The 19,090-nt window shown below is 45.0% G+C and overlaps 1 long non-coding RNA gene across 1 annotated transcript; it reads right to left on the minus strand.

The window, feature by feature from the left end:
- Positions 1-641: 641 nt before the first annotated feature.
- On the minus strand, positions 642-12,069 carry LOC138842659 (uncharacterized). The gene is made up of 3 exons (XR_011377389.1): positions 11,948-12,069; positions 11,576-11,640; positions 642-679 (listed from the first exon to the last, which is right to left on the minus strand). It is a non-coding gene; the product is annotated as an uncharacterized lncRNA (long non-coding RNA).
- Positions 12,070-19,090: the final 7,021 nt, after the last annotated feature.

Below are 19,090 nucleotides of genomic sequence, written 5' to 3' on the forward strand. Positions count from 1 at the left end.
CAGGTAGGGAGGGCTCTTTGCTTGAAGCAGTCTGAGGCCACGTGGCCAGGGTGGAGAATCGAAAATCATCCCCCAAACAAGCAGCAGCATCAGAATGGACTTGTTCAAAACAAAGGATGTGAACAGCAAGTTTATGAGGAAGTCTCCCTTCCCTGTGGGGCTTGTGTGATTCTGGGGGTGGGTGTGAGGCCTTAAAGTAGCTGTATAGGGTACACAGATGGAAGGCTGAGCCTGGAAGCTGCCCCCTTTCTGCTTTTGATGTGTGAGCAGGGATGGCAGAGAAGGATCAGAGGAAACAACAAAATGACTGTCACCCAAAGAAGCCACAAGAGTAAACGAGGCTGGCCCTTTGCCACGTGTAGCCCATCGAACGTCCAGGTGGGCAGGAGCCACTGTGCAGCAGCGCTCCTGAGACAGGCTGTGTCCCACGGAGCTCGTCAACCAAAGGGGACCAGGTCTCGGGCCCTGGCTCAACCGAGACTTTAAACTAAACTCTTTCTGTCTTTAACCCTAGGTAGCTAGCACTCTAAACCAGTAGGGCTAAACCACCTGCTGATTTGCAATTTCAGTACTTTAAGCTTGGAAAAGTTGAATGCACTTACCATAGACCAGACACCTGGTCTGGGAGAGAAAAACGGTTTCCACTGTTTAATCAAGCTGAAGAAGGAGGTTCAAGCGCCTGATTTCCATTGTGCCATTCATCGGAAAAACAAAAGCAAAGAGAAGATGGCTCTCTGAAACCACAGCTGTCTTCAGGGATGGTGAATTTTGTTAAAGAAAAAAACCTATAAAATCAAGGCCTCTGTTGAAACACTCATATGGCCTATTTGTTCAGCTGAGCCCCTTGAAGGGCTTGCTTTAGGAAGTTGAGCCTGGGGTGGCTTGGGAAAGGGGTACTGAATGGCTCCTCTCAAACTGAGAGGAGAATTTGGACCAGGGGGTGGTGGTGACTGGAAAGAGGGGAGAGGAGAAGGAGGGAGTGGCACAAGCAAGGCCAGGAGGTCTGGACTAGGAGTGGGTCGGGAGATCTGCCCAGTGCCGGGTGTCTGAGGGACCATTACTCTCCCCATGGCAGCCTCATTTTCACAGTCGCTTCTCGGAGTCACAAGTGAAGGGGCTGGTCCTGGGTGAACTGCACTAGGGCCAGGATAAAGGAGCAACCCTAGAGCGCAGAATGGAGAGCCCGTTCCGGGGAGGCTGGGAATCAGGGCTGCCCTGCCCCATTTGTAGAAATCTCAGGAGAGCCCTGGACTTTCCACAGGACCTGGAATTGGGATTTGAGTCTGTCTTATCTAGATCTTAAAGGGGGCAGGGCTACCCCAGCTGACATTAGGGCCACATTTCAAGTGAGGTTTATTGAATGGTGTGATGGAGAAGATGATTAAGATTATGCATTTTCCTCAGGCCTGTGCTTGAACTATAACCAGTTTATGGGCATTTGGAAGTGGTTGAACCCAAAGGCTAGAGCGAATGGCTTATTTTTATATAATGAGTGGCTAGGATGAGGGGATTCATTGACTTGCTGCTTGAGAAAAATGACTTGCTGGGAGTTCAAGCTCTGAGAGACTCAAAGGCTACCAGGCTGCACTTCCTCAGTGATGTGACTTTGGCGAGTTGTGGGGAACACTGACCTTGATATTTGTCCAGGGAGGTGCCGGGCCTTAGTCCCAAAACGCACAACTGGGAGGCTCTGTTCGTTTTCCATTTCTGAATTGCTCACAGCTCAGTGAAGTCACAGGTGTTGAAGAGTTAGTTATTTAGCAGAAATGAGTTGTAGTCTTGGAAAAAGTTTAATGAGTTTCAATTGTGCTTAAAGTTTCTGTGGCTTCTGCTGGGATTTTAGGAAAGGCTTTCCATATAGTTCAGTAATTTCCCAGAAAAACTGGTTTCCTTAGTTAGGAACATTAATTTAAACACACGTAATGTAAATGCACTAATGCATTTTGTACCCGGTGCATGGAACAGGGAGTTGGTAACAGGGCTTCAGCGTGGGACTGTGCTGAGGGGGCACGCTGGGACTGAAATCCTGGCTGACCTCCCCTCCCCCAGCTGTGCACCCCTGAGTGGGGCTATATCTGCTAGGGAGGAAGGGAGGCCTTTTACTCAAGTGCCTGCCCAGAGGGGGCGCCTTTCCCGAATTCACACCAGGGCAGCCTGTAAGCAGGCAATGGAAAGACCTTAGCAAATGATGCTGCATGACGTGGGCATCATTGTCTCCCTTTGGCTATTCTAAGACGGCAATCAGGGCGGACATCCCAGGGGAGGTGCCCACACTGAGGGAGGCCACAGGAAACTTGGATGTGCCTCAGTATGAATCCCTTCGGATTGATCAGTTCCCTGTTGGCTTGGGAAAATTAAAATATTTAGCAGACTTGTTATTTAACTCTGGATGGCAAACCGCTAGATATTCCTGAATTAGCACGGGCTTGCCTTATCAACACATTACATTTTCAAGAGCTTAAAGATAAAAATGTATTATGTCCACGTGACAGTCTCAGGGTCTTTGGAGTTCTGGAGGTGGGTAGGTGCCAGTGGATACCAGGCCTCAGCTCCATGAGGGCCTGGACCTGGTTCTATTATGTTCAGTGCTGCGCATCCTGCCTTTAGCACAACGCTTGCCATAGAGTATGCAGTCAGTAAATGCGCGTGAATTGAAGGATGCATGAATGGTGCCCCATGGAGGTGGATCAGAGCAGAGGAGAAAAGGTAAACTTCACATAGTGGCTGATCAAGTGAAACCACATTTATGTGGAGCACATCTAAAACAATTCCTTCTTTAAAAGGAATTTACAGGGAGCTGGGGTTTGCCTTAGTAGTAGAGCTGAGTTAATAAGATTTTATAAAATTACATGTTTTTATGTATTTAAGCATCAGAGTGTCTTTATTGATGTTACAGTTGCCTGAGAAACATGTGTCGAGGGCATTCACTGTTTTATTTATCCGATTTTATTGAGTATCTACTGTGCCTGACACTAGGGAGATGCAAATGTCCAAGGCACAGTGTCTGCCCTCACACTGCACACTGGTGTAGTGGAGGAATGGGCACTAGAACACATGTTTCCAACAATGGGTGTCAAGTGCCATCGCACTTGGGTTCTATGTGAGCAAATGGGAGGCACACGTAACCGGGGTTGAATGGAATGAGGGAAGGCTTCCTGGAGGAAGTGGCTTCTTTGAATCCCTCTCAACATATATTATTCCTTTGGATTGGGTGGGCTATGGCTTTCCTATTCTCTCAGTCTTCAAAGGTGTAGTCCCACTGGATGTTCTGCCTGGGGCTTGGCCACCGCTCCTTCTGGGGAAAGCAGCTCCCACCTGGGAGAAGCCTACACCTGAAAAAACTTCACCGCTTCCTCCACTGCAGCTGCTACTTGACCCATTGTGGAGGAGACCAGAATTACACTTAGGTATCTTTCCCCCAAAGCAGGCCAAAATTTGTTCAACAGAGCTTTGTACATAGGGATTGCTGAATTAAAAGTAATATCCACTTATGTAAATGTTCTAGCCATTACGTTTTCTGAATCTAAGCTGGCCATATTCTCAGATTAAGAAATCTGATTTGATGTTGTGAAGCTTAGAATTTTCCTTTCAAGAATAAAAATTCAAATAACTTGTGTTCCATTTCTTAGTGTTTACTTTTGTGAAGAATAATAAGACAGGACAACATTACAAAAAAAATGGGACCCTCTATCCTAGTTGGTGGTAGCAAAATAAAGAGCACAAAATCGGTATGGGTTTAGAAAGTATCTAACAGTTGAATAACAATGGTCTCATTTTAAATAGAGTTCACAATACATATATAATTAGGTGTGGGGTACACCCACATCCTGTTCTTGTTAAGAATGAATTTTGGAGGGGAGCAAATTTAAATGTATCGGTTATTAAAATGAGAGGCTAATAATACTCTAGATAGCAGGTGGTACTCAAGGCACTTATTGGTTGGTTCATAGAGAGCTCAGCTGCTTGGAAAAGTGGGACTGGTCACCAGTAGAAGTGGGAAAATAAGATGTGATGTTTTACAAAGAATCCAGCTACCTAGGGATCACATCCATCGGGATGACCCTTTCACATTTCAAACTCAACCCCTAAACGTCAACCTAAACCCTTCTTCTTCTGCCTTAAACCTGCTCTGCCTCCTGTGCCCCTATCCTGGTAAAGGATATCACCATCTATCCAGTTGCCCAAAGTAGAAACTTGGGTGTTTTCCTCTATTTCTCTCTTTTCTTCTTCCTCTTGCCCCTCACTCCTTTCTTCTAATCACCTCCCAGATGCTGTGGGCTCTACCTTTTAAATATTACTTGAATCCATGTGCTTTTCTCCATCCCAGACACTTCTCTATCTCAGACCTCTGTCAACTCTCATCTGGCTTTTGCTGGCAGGTAGCAGCTTTTCTGATTTCCCCACCTCCCCTCTTACCTCACTCCAAACCATCCCCCATGCTGCGTCCAGAGCTGATCTTCTTAAAGTGCATGTCTAATGGTCCCTCACTTGCTTAAAACCCTTCTGTGGTCCTACACCATCATCCAGGTAATGTCCAGGGTCCTGTGGCTCACATAGTCCTTCAGGAACAGGCTCTGGGGATCTTGCCAGCTTTGTCTGTTGGCCACCTCAACTTGCACGCCACAGTCAGCCTCCTTCAGTTCTTTGAATACTCCTTGCTCCCTCTTGCCTCTAGACTTTTTCTCAAGTTCTCGCCTATGTTTGAAATGCTTACCAATCTCCTACTTGTCTTTCAGATTTCAACTTAAACGTGACTTCCTCCATGAAAGCTTTCTCTTCCTCAAGTCCACAACAGGCTTCCCTGATACAGGCTCCCACACTAGATGTCCTCCATCACAGCCCTTTTCTGTGTTGTCATTGCTTGTCACTTGAAGGTGGGACTCTCTCTGTCTCAGTGTTGACCATGTGGCTGTTGCCCCATCAATGTTTGTCACTAGATCCTGGGAGTCCAAAAGGCATGACTCCCTGCAGAAAGATTGGATAGCAAAATATATTATGATTTTTAAAAAATTTAAAGGAATTTTGTTCCCAACCCCATCTCTATTCTTTGCAGTTCTATCCTCCAAATGCCACAAAGTTTTGATGACTGTGTGTAACGGGACAGCCTGGGATGGTAGAAAAATCCCCAGACTCGGCCAACATTTGCTGTACTCTTGGGACTTGCCAGGATGTGTCTTAAGCACAATACACATGTTAACTCATTTAATCCTCGGAACAGTTCTTCTGGGTAAGTACTGTCATCTTCGTTTGGCAGATTAGGTGCAGAGAATCAGGCCCCAGCTCAAATCCATGCTCTATCACTTATTTGCTGTGTGACACTGGGCAAATGACCTCCCCTTCTGAACTCTCACCTCCTGAGCTACAAAATGGAGACAACACTTGCTGACGACTTGACTTCCAATGTTTCTGTTTTCTTACACACCATACGTATTACACGTTGGCCTTCGGCAGTTCAGTTCTGAAGGCCACCCATACACTGCTGTATATCAGTGGACAGAAGAATGTGAGCTGAGGCAGGTGATGTTCCAGCCCACCGGCCGTCAGTACAGCTTTAACAGCATAGCCAGTATGTCTGTTCCATTAAATATTTTTTTGCAATTTTTCCTTTTATATTATAAAATGTGTGGAAAATGAAAAGAAAAGTTCTGATGCTAGTGATTAATAAGTACAAACTATTCAGTGCTGTGTCGGTTATTAAACTATCATCTCTCAGCTTCAAACCTACTCGTCTGTATTCTGCTTTGTGATGCAGGGACTGGCATTCTGCGAATAACATTCTTCCTTGGCCAGCTGCTTTCTTTTAGGCTCTGTCAATGAGGGACGTCGGAGGGAGATTGCAGGGCTAGATGAGGAAGAAGGGACTTTTTCCTCTTTGCTTTTGGTTTATTTCTGGTTGGCCCCCTGTTCCTGTCACCAGCATCCAGCAATGCTGCTCCTTCGCTCTGGCAGAGGTAGTTCATTCCAGAAACAGTTTGTTATGGGTTGAAATGTGTTCCCCTAAAACTCATATGCTGTAGTCCTAACTCTCAGTACCTCAGAATATGACCCTATTTGGAGATGGGGTCTTTATAGAGGTAATCAAGTTAACATGAGGGTGGGCCCTAATCCAATATGACTGATGTCCTTATAAAAAGAGGAAATTTGGACACCGAGATATGCATAAAGGGAAAACAACGTGAAGAAACACAGGGAGAAGACCATCTACAAGCCAAGGACAGAGGCCTTGAACAGATCCTTCCTTCACAGCTTTCAGAAGGAACCCACCCTGCTGACACCTTGATTTTGGACTTCTAGCCTCCAGAATGTGAGACAGTAAATTTCTGTTAAGTCACCCAGTTCGTGGTGCTTTGTTCTGGCCGCCCTAGCAAGTAACATACAGTTCAATCCAGTTTGAAGTTTTACCAACTTGCAAAGCCAACCTCATGGCATCCCTGCAGAGATACCATCACTGCTGGCTGGCCCCCTTTCTTCAGAAGTCTGGGTCCCAATCCATTGGTACCCTCCTCCAGATCCCTAAGTTTTAATAATTCCAACCTCTTCCCTTGGTTTCCCCGGGCTATGAACTCCTTCCTGCTTTTGCTACCTCTGTGGTAGCTTAGTGGTGTTTGCTTGTTTTTTGGTTTTTTTTTTTTTTTTTTGCCTTTTCGGTTGCTTAGTTAACAATTCCTTACTACCTAGTTAAACATTCTCTCTATTAAATTCTCTCTATTAAAAGTACTGGAGACTTGTGGGCATGACCCTGGCTGTGGAGGTGGGGCTGCTGCCCCAGGGGGTCTGGAAGGCTGGGCATCAAGCCAAAGGGTGTTATTCTCGAAACTTAAGATCTAATGCAATTTGCCTTTCCTGCAGGACTTATCACCCCTTCCTTCTTTCCTATTTCTCCCTTTTGGAATGGAAATGCCTGTCCCACCATTGCATTTTAGAAGCACATAACTTATCTGATTTCACAGGTTCACAGCTGGAGAGGAGTTTGCCTCAGGATGAGTCATACCTCTAGTCTCACCTACATCTGATTTAGATATTTAGAGTTTGGACTTTAGACTTTAGAGCTGATGCTAGAATGAGTTAATACTTTTGGAGCTGTTGGTATGGAGTGAATGTAATTTCCATGCAATAAGGACGTGGATTTTGGGGGCCAGGGGCAGAATGCTGTGGACTGAATTGCGTCCCCACAAAATTCATACTTTGAAAGCCCTAATCCCCAATGTGACTCTCACAGAGAGTGTGACATAAAGATCCTTTCTGGCATAGACTCCTCCAGACCGTATTAGGTACCTCTCCTCTGATGCCAGGGACGAGGACTGTAGAACTCACAAATTTAGCACATTCGAGACAAAGAGGGCAACTTTTGAAGCAAACAGAGAGGTAGACTTTGTTTCCTCATTTGAATGTACATTGGACTTAAGCCCATTTGCTGAGTGTTTAATTGTTAAGGAAAAGAACTAAACTGAGGAACAGAATAAAATGTTGAAAATATATGAAGATTGGATTTAAAACTTCATATAATTTAGGGTGTCTTATTTTCTCATAGTAGCCTGCATGTTCCACGTACTATTCAGAGATTTTCTGTTCTCGTGTTGGCCTCATTAGGCTGGGAGGTCCTTGAGGCAGGGCTGGAGGATATTTAGTCCCCTCTGTATCTCCTAGTGTCCAGCACTGTGGCTGGCCCATGCTTGGCATTTAATACATATTGATTAAACTTAAATTCTGGAAAAGGGCCCATTTCAACTCCCCATCATCAGTGTCATCTTGGACCTGTCTATGATCCAGGACAGAGCCTGCAGGGAAAGGGGCAGCCTAGCAAGAGGAGTGTATTTTGTCGACTTCAGACAGAGAAATGACTTTCCGTTAAGGTGGATTATTTTGAGAGGGCTAGACATAATTTACATGTCAGTCAGTCAGGCAGTGGCCCAAATGGTTCTCATGTCTGGAGGGAATTTACGTCTCTGCTCTTTTTTGCTTAGAGTTTGAAACTTTTGTGATTTAATAATAGTTGTTATTTATTTAGCACTATGGTATGTCAGGTTTGGTGCTAAGGACTTTACATAATCATCTCTCATTTGATAACCACAACAATGCTATAAGATGGGTAACCCATTTTATAGATGAAGAAACTGAGGATCTGCAAAGTTAAGCAAATTGTCAAGGCCACACTGTGGGAAATGCAATAACTGGAATTAAAATTCAGGTCGTTCTGACTCCAGTTTGGTCCTTTCTAATGGCCTTCTGCTTTCCTGTTCAAGCAGAACCCCTAGACCCTTAGAATGGAGTGACAGATCTCCTGACTCTCTCCACACTAGGATCCTCTCTCCAGGTATAAGCACTCTAGTTCCAATTATCCCTCCGAGAAAGTGATGGCTAAGTTTTCCAGTCCCTGGTTTAAATTAGTTTACTATAACTTCACCTTTCCACACACCATACTGAAGGAGACAATTTACGAAAAGGCAGTGTGAGATTCAAAAGTGAGCATGAACTTCTACTTTTGAGTGCTGTCCCCCTCAATATTTCCTGCTATATTTGTACCTGGAAGGATTAACATGATGACTAAGTATGTTGATGGACAGACTATTGGCTATACATGGTACCCTTTAATAATATTTTATCTTCTCATTTATTATATCCACAATTCTGAGCAGCAGTGTTGTTAATCCAGAATGGGGATCTAAAAGTCCTTCCTGAATGCTTTTGGTATGTGTTAAAATGTTTCTACATATATTCTGAGAAACATAAAAGATCAGAGCTACTGAATCATATTTATTGTATCAGGTTTCCAGTATGTCAAGTTTAAAAGAATTTAGATTACTTTGAGAATCTCTGGATAATGTGGATGATATATCCAGAGACATACATGAAAGCTTCCCTTGAAAGGGAGATATAGAACGAGTAGACTTCATTGACCCAATGTTTTCCTTGTTTTTCATCTCTCGTCTAAAGATGTATTGAAATTCTGTAGCTTGAAATGTCAAACAGACTTGCTCACATTTTTTCACCCTAGATGAAATGTTTTAAGGGTGAGAAGGCCACCTGGCTGTTTCAAAATGAGATTGATTGGAAGTCCCCGTCCCCCAACTCTTACACCCTACACTATGCTACGGTCTTACCCTTAGCTGTTCAGGTTCACACTTTAATTCTAAGGGTACATCCAGAGGTGACCATCTCTGCTGGATTTATTTACTCAGCTGGGAGCTTGTTGTGAGATTGAGTCCCGGGTGAGGCTCTGGCAGTGGCATCCCTGCCCTGTACTGTGTCAGTGAAGCAAGCTGCAGAATTTGTTTTGTTTTTTTAAGATTTCTTATTTATTTATTTTATTTATTTATGCCTGCACCAGGTCTTCATTGAGGCACGTGGGATCTTTCGTTGTGGCTTCTCTCTAGTTATGGTGTGAAGGTTTTCTCTTCTCTGGTCGTGGTGCCCAGGCTCCAGGGCACGTGGGTGCTGTAGTTTGTGGCACATGGGCCCTAGTTGAGGCGCCCGAGCTCAGTAGTTGTGGCATGCGTGTTTCTTCTCTCTCTAGTCGTGGTGCAGGCTCCAGAGCACGTGGGCTCTCTACTTGAGGAGCACAGGCTCAGTAGTTGTGGCACGCGGGCTTAGTTGCCCTGAGGCACGTGGGATCTTAGTTCCCCAACCAGGGATTGAACCAGAGTCCCCTGCATTGTAAGGCAGATTCTTTACCACTGGACCACCAGGGAAGTCCCGACTGCAGCATCTTAACTCGGGCATAAGGAAAGTGGTGTCCTTACGGGGCTGATCCTTCAGAGTGATTCTGAGCCTGTTCTTAGCTGCATCTTTCAAGCCTCGTTCTCCATCCATGCTGGAGATTGTGTGCTCCCTGGAGATTACGTGCTCCCTAAACACTCCTCCAAACATTTCAAATTTAAAATATAAAAGAATAGTAAAATGAGCTCCCATCTGGATGCCGTCTGGATTACTGTGATAGCCTCCACACTGGACCCCTTTTCTTCCTGCTTATCCATGCTGGCTCCTAGTAATTTGTTTTCCATACAGAGACAGCTATTGTCAAAGTGCAAATCTGATTATATCTTACACACTCAATCCTCACTGGCTCCCCGAATCTCTCAGAGGTAAAGACAAAACTCCTTAACCTGGCCTGTAAGACCTTACATGATCTGGCCCTGCCTACCTCTCCAGCTCCATCCCACACCATTCTCTCCCAACCTTTTTTACTTTTTTTACTCCAACCATACGGCCATCCTCCAGTTCCTTATACTTGCTGTGGTCCCTCCTCACTGCGCTCTGCCTATGCTATGGCCTCTGCCTGGACAACGCTTCATGCGGGTACTGCATACTCATCCATCACAGCTCAGTCATCAGAGAAGCCCTCGCTGACTTCTCTGACTGGGTCACATTGCCCCTGATAAAGTTTTCCGCCAAGTACATTTCCCTCAAACATTTAGAATGATTGCAGTGTGTGTGTTGATCTCCTTCACTAGACTGAAATATCCTCGAGGGTAGGAACTGTGTCTCCTTTTGCTCACCCTTGTATCCTGAGCACCTAGAACATACTCATGAAACATCTGATGAATGAATGAATGCCTTTCCTTCTGGCCTTTTATCTATTTTCATACACTATTATGTTTGCAGAAATAGAAACATCTTGTACCTACCATTCTGTAGCTTTCCTCGTGTACTTAGCAGTAAGCAAACATTTTGGGGCTGCTTTTATTGACAAAACCCACTCTTTGGAATTTTTGCTGTTTCCAATTTACTCCTTGAGTTTTCATTTGGAAAGTCCACTGTAGGGTTGGGTATAAATAGCAAAACTGAATCAGCACTGGCTGCAGCTATGGTTTCTGATCTTTTTTTGAGGCCCACCTTGGCACCTGGCAACAACCCTGGTCCACGCAGGAAGGGTAGTGCAGTGGTTAGCATGTGGGGGGTCAGAGATGAGCATCTCAGCACTGCTCTGCTTCTGTCCCAGCGAGGCCCAGGTGAATATAATGAGCAAAGTCTCTATCAAGCTACTTCAAGACAAGTGGGATCTAGGCAGAAATCTCTCTGAAATCCAAGAGCAGAGCTGTAACTAGAGCTAGAAGGTGGATCCAGATTCAGAGCAGCCCCAGGAGCATCAGGAGCCCCTGGCTCTCCACCCAGTCTCAGGGTGACCTGTCTCGGCTACTCTCTACATGTCAGCTTCAGTCTCCTCTTTAACCTTCCAAGTCCCTCTGCTTACTTACAGTTTTTGCTTTTCAGAAGTTTGGCTTGCAAATGGCTTTAACTTGGCATGGTTCTGACTCTATCTGTGTCATCTCTTGATACATCTTTTTGCCACCTCTTTCTGCTCTCAAATGGCAAACTCTGTGTTTCTTATTTCAAAATAGAGAGAGAGACTCTTGCTGTCCCATCTGATCTTGTTGAGCCAGTTGTATATGTCCTTGAACTAATCTCTATATACACTTGGCTGTCTTTGGATGGGGGCATCCACTCTAGTTAGTAACAAGGGGAAGCAGTGGAGTCATGTAGTACCAAAAATGGCTTCCTGGGCAACAGAGGAGGTGGGCTGGGAATTTTCCATTAGAATAGGGCATGGACAAATCAGACGCTATTACTGACTTACCTAGTACAGCCTGTGTGACCTGGAACAAAACACCCAACTTCAGTTTTGAGCCTTGGTTTCCTCAGCTGTAAAAAGAGGAAAGCAACCTATTTTATCAAATTCTCAGGATATAAGGAAATAAGATGAGATAAAACACACAGAACACTTGACCCAGTAGCATCTCAACTAGTAAGAGGTACTATTACATCTCTTCATTGTAATAGCATCATCTATAACATATTAATGTTTATAATGAATATACATAATACATTATATCTTTGAATATATTCTTTGAAAATAATATACTTTCATATTATAAATAAATATAATACATATAATGTGAGATATATATATATATAGAGAGAGAGATGGGATAATGTAGTTTCAAATTACCTCTTTAATCCAGGTTACTTCTGGGAAGAATTTCTCAGATGGATAAATACTTCTATAAATTGTGACTCTAGGTAGAATAATATTTCTGACGCACAGGGTGGAGTGATGGGAATGTTTTTTTCCCCGGGGAGATGGTGGTCTATTGGCCCCTCTGTACTATGTGGAAATGATCCAAGATAACATGGGGACAATAAACAGCCTGTGGATACTAACAAAGGCTATTGTACTGAAGGAGTTTTTTGGTCTGGAGCCAGAAGCCAGATTTAGAATGAAATGCACACAATTTCTTTTCTACAGAAATGTTTAAATAGTAATAGTTAATGCTTACATAGTGCTTACTATATGCCAGGCATTGTGCTAAAGGCTTCACATGTATTAACTCATTTCCCCCTCTTCACAACACATCAAGGTGGATAGCTACGATTTACAGATAAAGAAACGGAGACATTGATCTGTTTCTTAAAATCCTTTCCATAAGCTGTAAGCAGCTGACCTTGCTTTGACTTTATGTCCATCTCTAGTCCTCAGTCCTCTGAGTGCCGTGGTTGGTATTGCTGTTGTTCCAGGACTGGAGTCTTGCCTTGCACCCTCTTTCTTCCCACTGCCAGTGTTCTTCCATGAATTCCAAACCTGAGGGCTGCCACCAAAGCCCTTAATAACTTTTTTTTTCACAGCCCAGAGGTCTTTTTTTTTTTTTTTTTTTTTTTACATGTATTACTCTATGAATTATAGGGAATGGGTTCCAGCAGCTCAGGCTCCTTTGCACTGGTTCTCACAAAATGTGCTTCTGTCGGAGGAGCAGGCTGGCACTTCAGTTGAAACCAAGAACATTTCTCTTGGCTTCCTTCTTTTTTCTGATCGTTTTCCTTCACACATTTCAGGAAGCTATCTCAGCTCTTAGAGGACTGAATATGCTCAGTGTGTACATTACTTCTCTTGCCCTTAACTTCTTTGTTTCCAGCAATGCCAACAGGATGCTGGGTAACACTAGACTCTCCCAGTTTTGCCCTGGGAACATTTGTGGGGAATTCCTTTTTGAACATGACATCTACAATATCACCTTTGTTGTAAATTCACATGGATGTGGCTGAAGGAACTATTCCATGTTTTCTAAAAGGCTTAGAGAACTCATAGTGGGTGCCTCTCTTCTTTCCCTTTGTGTTGGTCATTTTGGCAAATTACTGGAAGTTGGAAGTTTCAGCCAAAAAAGAGAAAAATAGAACCCCTTAATAGCTTGAGCAAGCTTAGCTAAGTAGCAAACTGTGACATGAAGTCATAATAGGATAAGGAGTGAGAGGTTACATGGGCTAAGTGGCTCAAAAATCAGTGTCTATTGAGAAATTCCCTTTACAGGAAAACTGCATTTGCCTTCAGGGCAGGTGTAGAAGCTTGGAGGTGCCAAGCTGGGCTGTAGATGTGGCTGCCATGTCAAGTACTTGGAGGTGGGGACGACAACAATGTCCGAGGAGGAGGGGCGGTGTGCTGACCAGGGTATGGGTCAGCTGGAAGAGCGTCCTGATACTGCTCTGTCTCTGTTCTAGTGAAGCCTGTTTAGATGTAAGGAGCAGAGGCTCAATCCAGTTACTTTGAGAAAAGGGGAATTTAGGCAAAACGCCCCTGCAATCCGATAGTACAGCCTTAAGTGGGGTTGGAGGGTGTTACGGTCTCAAGGTGGCCTCGAGACCTAAGTTGTGTAATGGGGAAGACGGTATATCAGTTGTGTGCTGGTTAAAAAAAAAAGCCCTGATTCATAGCATTTATCATTCTGTTGTGTAAATACTCCTGTCACGGTCAGTTTCAACCAATACGATGTCTTTGAGCTTGAAGCTGGGAAGAAATGCATGCAGTTCAATCTCTCGAATCAATATGAGTCTATTCCAGGGCACCAAATTTTAACTTTTTTTTTTTCTAAATTTTCCAAGTTTCCAACAAGGTGATTTATTTTTGTTTTATAGTCAGAAAAACACCTAAAAAAAGTTATTTTTAAGAAGGAAATAGAAATAAAGAAATGGGACTTAATTAAACTTAAAAGCTTTTGCACAGCAAATGAAACCATTGCCCAAACTAAAAGACAACCTACTGAGTGGGAGAAAGTATTTGCAAATGATATGACATATAAGAGGTTAATATCCAAAATATATAGGCAGCTCATAAAACTCAATGTCAGAAAAACAAAAAACCCAGTTAAAAAATGTGCAGAAGACCTAAATAGACATTTTTCCAAAGAAGATATACAGATGGCCAACAGACACATGCTCAACATCGCTAATCATCAGAAAAATGCAAATCAAAACCAAAATGAGATATTACCTCATACCTGTCAGAATGGCTGTCATCAAAAAGACCTCACCACCACGTTGGTGAGGACTTGGAGAAAAGGGAAACTTAGTACACTGTCGTGAGAATACAAATTGGTGCAGCCACTATGGAAAACAGTATTGAGGCTCCTCAAGAAACTAAGACGGGACCACTTTCACTTCCATCAAAGGAAAACACTACTATTTTCTCTCTTCCAACATTAATTGGGAAAATGTTATTGAATGCCTATAATAGGCAAGGTGTTTGGCATGCTGGAGGGGGAATAGAAATAGGATGACCAAATTGAGTTTTGGTTTTTTTGTTTGTTTTTTCGCTACGCGGGCCTCTCACTGTTGTGGCCTCTCCCGTTGCGGAGCACAGGCTCTGGACCTGCAGGCTCAGCAGCCATGGCTCACGGGCCCAGCCGCTCCGTGGCATGTGGGATCCTCCCAGACCGGGGCACGAACCCGCGTCCCCTGCATCGGCAGGCGGACTCTCAACCACTGCGCCACCAGGGAAGCCCTGTTTTGTTTTGTTTTTAATGTGGAGGCTTTGTTTTACTTTTTCTTTTTTTTTTGGTTGCATTGGGTCTTCGTTGCTGTGTGCAGGCTTTCTCTAGTTGTGGTGAGCAGAGGCTACTCTTCGTTGCGGTACGTGGGCTTCTCATTGTGGTGGCTTCTCTTGTTGCGGAGCACGGGCTCTAAGCACGTGGGCTTCAGTAGCTGTGGCACACGGACTCAGTAGCTGTGGCTCACGGGCTTAGTTGCTCTGCAGCATGTGGGATCTTGCCGGACCAGAGCTCGAACCCGTGTCCCCTGCATTGGCAAGAGATTCTTAACCACTGTGCCACCAGGGAAGTCCCCAAATTCAGTTTTCTCAGGACTGTCCCAGTTTTAGCCTAGAAAGTCCGGTATCCTGAGAAATCCCTCAGTCCAGGCAAACCAGGATAGTTGGTCACCCTACAAACAGAAGACACCTGCCAGCTCTCAAGGATTTTATAATCTAGAAAACGATCTCAGATCCACATCCTCAAGAAATATTTAATCATGTCTTAGGAGAAATAAAAATATAGGAAAATGAGAGAGAATATATAGCCGAACCTATCAGAGAAGGCTTCATGGAGATAGTTTCAATGAAGATGGCTATAATTTTTTTCTTTTTTAAACCCAACATTGAGCTTCCCTGGTGGCGCAGTGGTTGGGGGTCCGCCTGCCGATGCAGGGGACATGGGTTCATGCATCGTCCGGGAGGATCCCACGTGCTGCGGAGCGGCTGGTCCTGTGAGCCATGGCCGCTGAGCCTGCGCGTCCGGAGCCTGTGCTCCGCAACTCGAGAGGCCGCAGCGGTGAGAGGCCCGCGTACCACAAACAAAAAAAAAACCAAAAAAAAAAAAACACCAAGGAGACTTCCGGGAAGATGGCGGAAGAGTAAGACGCGGAGATCACCTTCCTCCCCACAGATACACCAGAAATACATCTACACGTGGAACAACTCCTAGAGAACACCTACTGAACGCTGGCAGAAGACCTCAGACCTCCCAAAAGGCAAGAAACCCCTCACGTACCTGGGTAGAGAAAAAGAATAAAGAATAAACAGAGACAAAAGGATAGGGACGGGACCTGCACCAGTGGGAGGGAGCTGTGAAGGAGGAAAGCCTTCCACACACTAGGAAGCCCCTTTGCGGGCAGAGACTGCGGGTGGCGGAGGGGGGGAGCTTCGAAGCCGCGGAGGAGAGCACAGCCACAGGGGTGCGGGGGGCAAAGCGGGGAGATTCCCACACAGAGGTTCGGTGCCGACCGGCACTCACCAGCCCGAGAGGCTTGTCTGCTTACCTGCCAGGGCGGGCGGGGCTGGGAGCTGAGGCTCGGGCTTCAGTAGGAGCGCAGGGAGCGGGGGTGGCGGGTGAACACAGCCTGCAGGGGGTTAGTGTGCCATAGCTGGCCCGGAGGGAGTCCGGGGAAAAGTCTGGACCTGATGAAGAGGCAAGGGACTTTTTCTTCCCTCTTTGTTTCCTGGTGCGCAAGGAGAGGGGATTGAGAACGCTGCTTAAAGGAGCTCCAGAGACGGGCGCGAGCCGCGGCTAAAAGCGCGGACCGCAGAGACAGGCATGAGACGCTAAGGCTGCTGCCGCCGCCACCAAGAAGCCTGTGTGCGAGCACAGGTCACTATCCACACACACCCCCCCTTCCGGGGAGCCTGTGCAGCCCGCCACTGCCAGGGTCCCGTGATCCAGGGACAACTTCCCCGGGAGAACGCACGGCGCGCCTCAGGCTGGTGCAACGTCACGTTGGCCTCTGCCGCCGCAGGCTCGCCCCGCAGTCCGTGCCCCTCCCTACCCCCGGCCTGAGAGAGCCAGAGCCCCCAAATCAGCGGCTCCTTTAACCCCGTCCTGTCTGAGCGAAGAACAGACGCCCTCAGGCGACCTACACGCAGAGGCGGGGCCAAATCCAAAACTGAGCCCCTGGGAGCTGTGAGAACAAAGAAGAGAAAGGGAAATCTCTCCCAGCAGCCTCAGAAGCAGCGGATTAAAGCTCCGCAATCAACTTGATGTACCCTGCATCTGTGGAATACATGAATAGACAATGAATCATCCCAAATTAAGGAGGTGGACTTTGAGAGCAAGGTTTATTATTTTTTCCCCTTTTCCTCTTTTTGTGAGTGTGTATGTGTATGCTTCTGTGCGAGATTTTGTCTGTATAGCTTTGCTTCCACCATTTGTCCCAGGGTTCTATCTGTCCGTTTTTTTCTCTTAATAATTATATTTTTATTTTAATAACTTTATTATATTTTATGTTAACTTTATTTTATTTTACTTTATCTTCTTTCTTTCTTGTTTTTCTTCCTTCTCTCCTTCCTTACTTCCTCCCACCCTTCTTTCTTTCTTTTCTTTCTTCTTCTACTAATTCTTTCTTTCTACTTTTTCTCCCTTTTCTTCTGAGCCGTGTGGATGAAAGGCTCTTGGTGCTCCAGCCAGGAGTTAGTGCTGTGCCTCTGAGGTGGGAGAGCCAACTTCAGGACACTGGTCCACAAGAGACCTCCCAGCTCCACATAATATCAAACGGCGAAAATCTCCCAGAGATCTCCATCTCAACACCAGCACCCAGCTTCACCCAATGACCAGCAAGCTACAGTGCTGGACATCCTATGCCAAACAACTAGCAAGACAGGAACACAACCCCACCCATTAGCAGAGAGGCTGCCCAAAATCATAATAAGTCCACAGACACCCCAAAACACACCACCAGACGTGGACCTTCCCACCAGAAAGACACGATCCAGCCTCATCCACCAGAACACAGGAACTAGTCCCCTCCACCAAAAAGACTACACAACCCACTGAACCAACCTTAGCCACTGGGGACAGACACCAAAAACAATGGGAACGGGCTTCCCTGGTGGCGCAGCGGTTGAGAGTCTGCCTGCCAATGCAGGGGACACGGGTTCGAGCCCTGGTCTGGGAAGATCCCACATGCCGCGGAGCAACTGGGCCCGTGAGCCACAAGTACTGAGCCTGCGCGTCTGGAGCCTGTGCTCTGCAGAGAACAAGAGAGGCAGCGATAGTGAGAGGCCTGCGCACCGCGATTAAGAGTGGCCCCCACTTGCCACAACTAGAGAAAGCCCTCGCACAAAAGCGAAGACCCAACACAGCCATAAATAAATAAATAAATTTAAAAATAAACAACGGGAACTACGAACCCGCAGCCTGCAAAAAGGAGACCCTAAACACAGTAAGATAAGCAAAATGAGAAGACAGAAAAACACACAGCAGATGAAGGAGCAAGATAAAAACCCACCAGACCTAACAAATGAAGAGGAAATAGGCAGTCTACCTGAAAAAGAATTCAGAATAATGATAGTAAAGATGATCCAAAATCATGGAAATAGAATAGACAAAATGCAAGAAACATTTAACAAGGACCTAGAAGAACTAAAGATGAAACAAACAATGATGAACAACACAATAAATGAAATTAAAAATACTCTAGATGGGATCAATAGCAGAATAACTGAGGCAGAAGAACGGATAAGTGACCTGGAAGATAAAATAGTGGAAATAACTACTGCAGAGCAGAATAAAGAAAAAAGAATGAAAAGAACTGAGGACAGTCTCAGAGACCTCTGGGACAACATTAAACACACCAACATTCGAATTATAGGGGTTCCAGAAGAAGAAGAGAAAAGGAAAGGGACTGAGAAAATATTTGAAGAGATTATAGTTGAAAACTTCCCTAATATGGGAAAGGAAATAGTTAATCAAGTCCAGGAAGCACAGAGAGTCCCATACAGGATAAATCCAAGGAGAAATATGCCAAGGCACATATTAATCAAACTGTCAAAAATTAAATACAAAGAAAACATATTAAAAGCAGCAAGGGAAAAACAACAAATAACACACAAGGGAATCCCCATAAGGTTAACAGCTGATCTTTGAGCAGAAACTCTGCAAGCCAGAAGGGACTGGCAGGACATATTTAAAGTGATGAAGGAGAAAAACCTGCAACCAAGATTACTCTACCCAGCAAGGATCTCATTCAGATTTGATGGAGAAATTAAAACCTTTACAGACAAGCAAAAGCTGAGAGAGTTCAACACCACCAAACCAGCTCTACAACAACTGCTAAAGGAACTTCTCTAGGCAAGAAACACAAGAGAAGGAAAAGACCTACAATAACAAACCGAAAACAATTAAGAAAATGGGAATAGGAACATACATATCGATAATTACCTTAAATGTAAATGGACTAAATGCTCCCACCAAAAGACACAGATTGGCTGAATGGATACAAAAACAAAACCCATATATTTGCTGTCTACAAGAGACCCACTTCAGACCTAGAGACACAT

This window comes from Globicephala melas, chromosome 4 (assembly GCF_963455315.2).
Source record: "Globicephala melas chromosome 4, mGloMel1.2, whole genome shotgun sequence".
NCBI lineage: Eukaryota > Metazoa > Chordata > Mammalia > Artiodactyla > Delphinidae > Globicephala > Globicephala melas.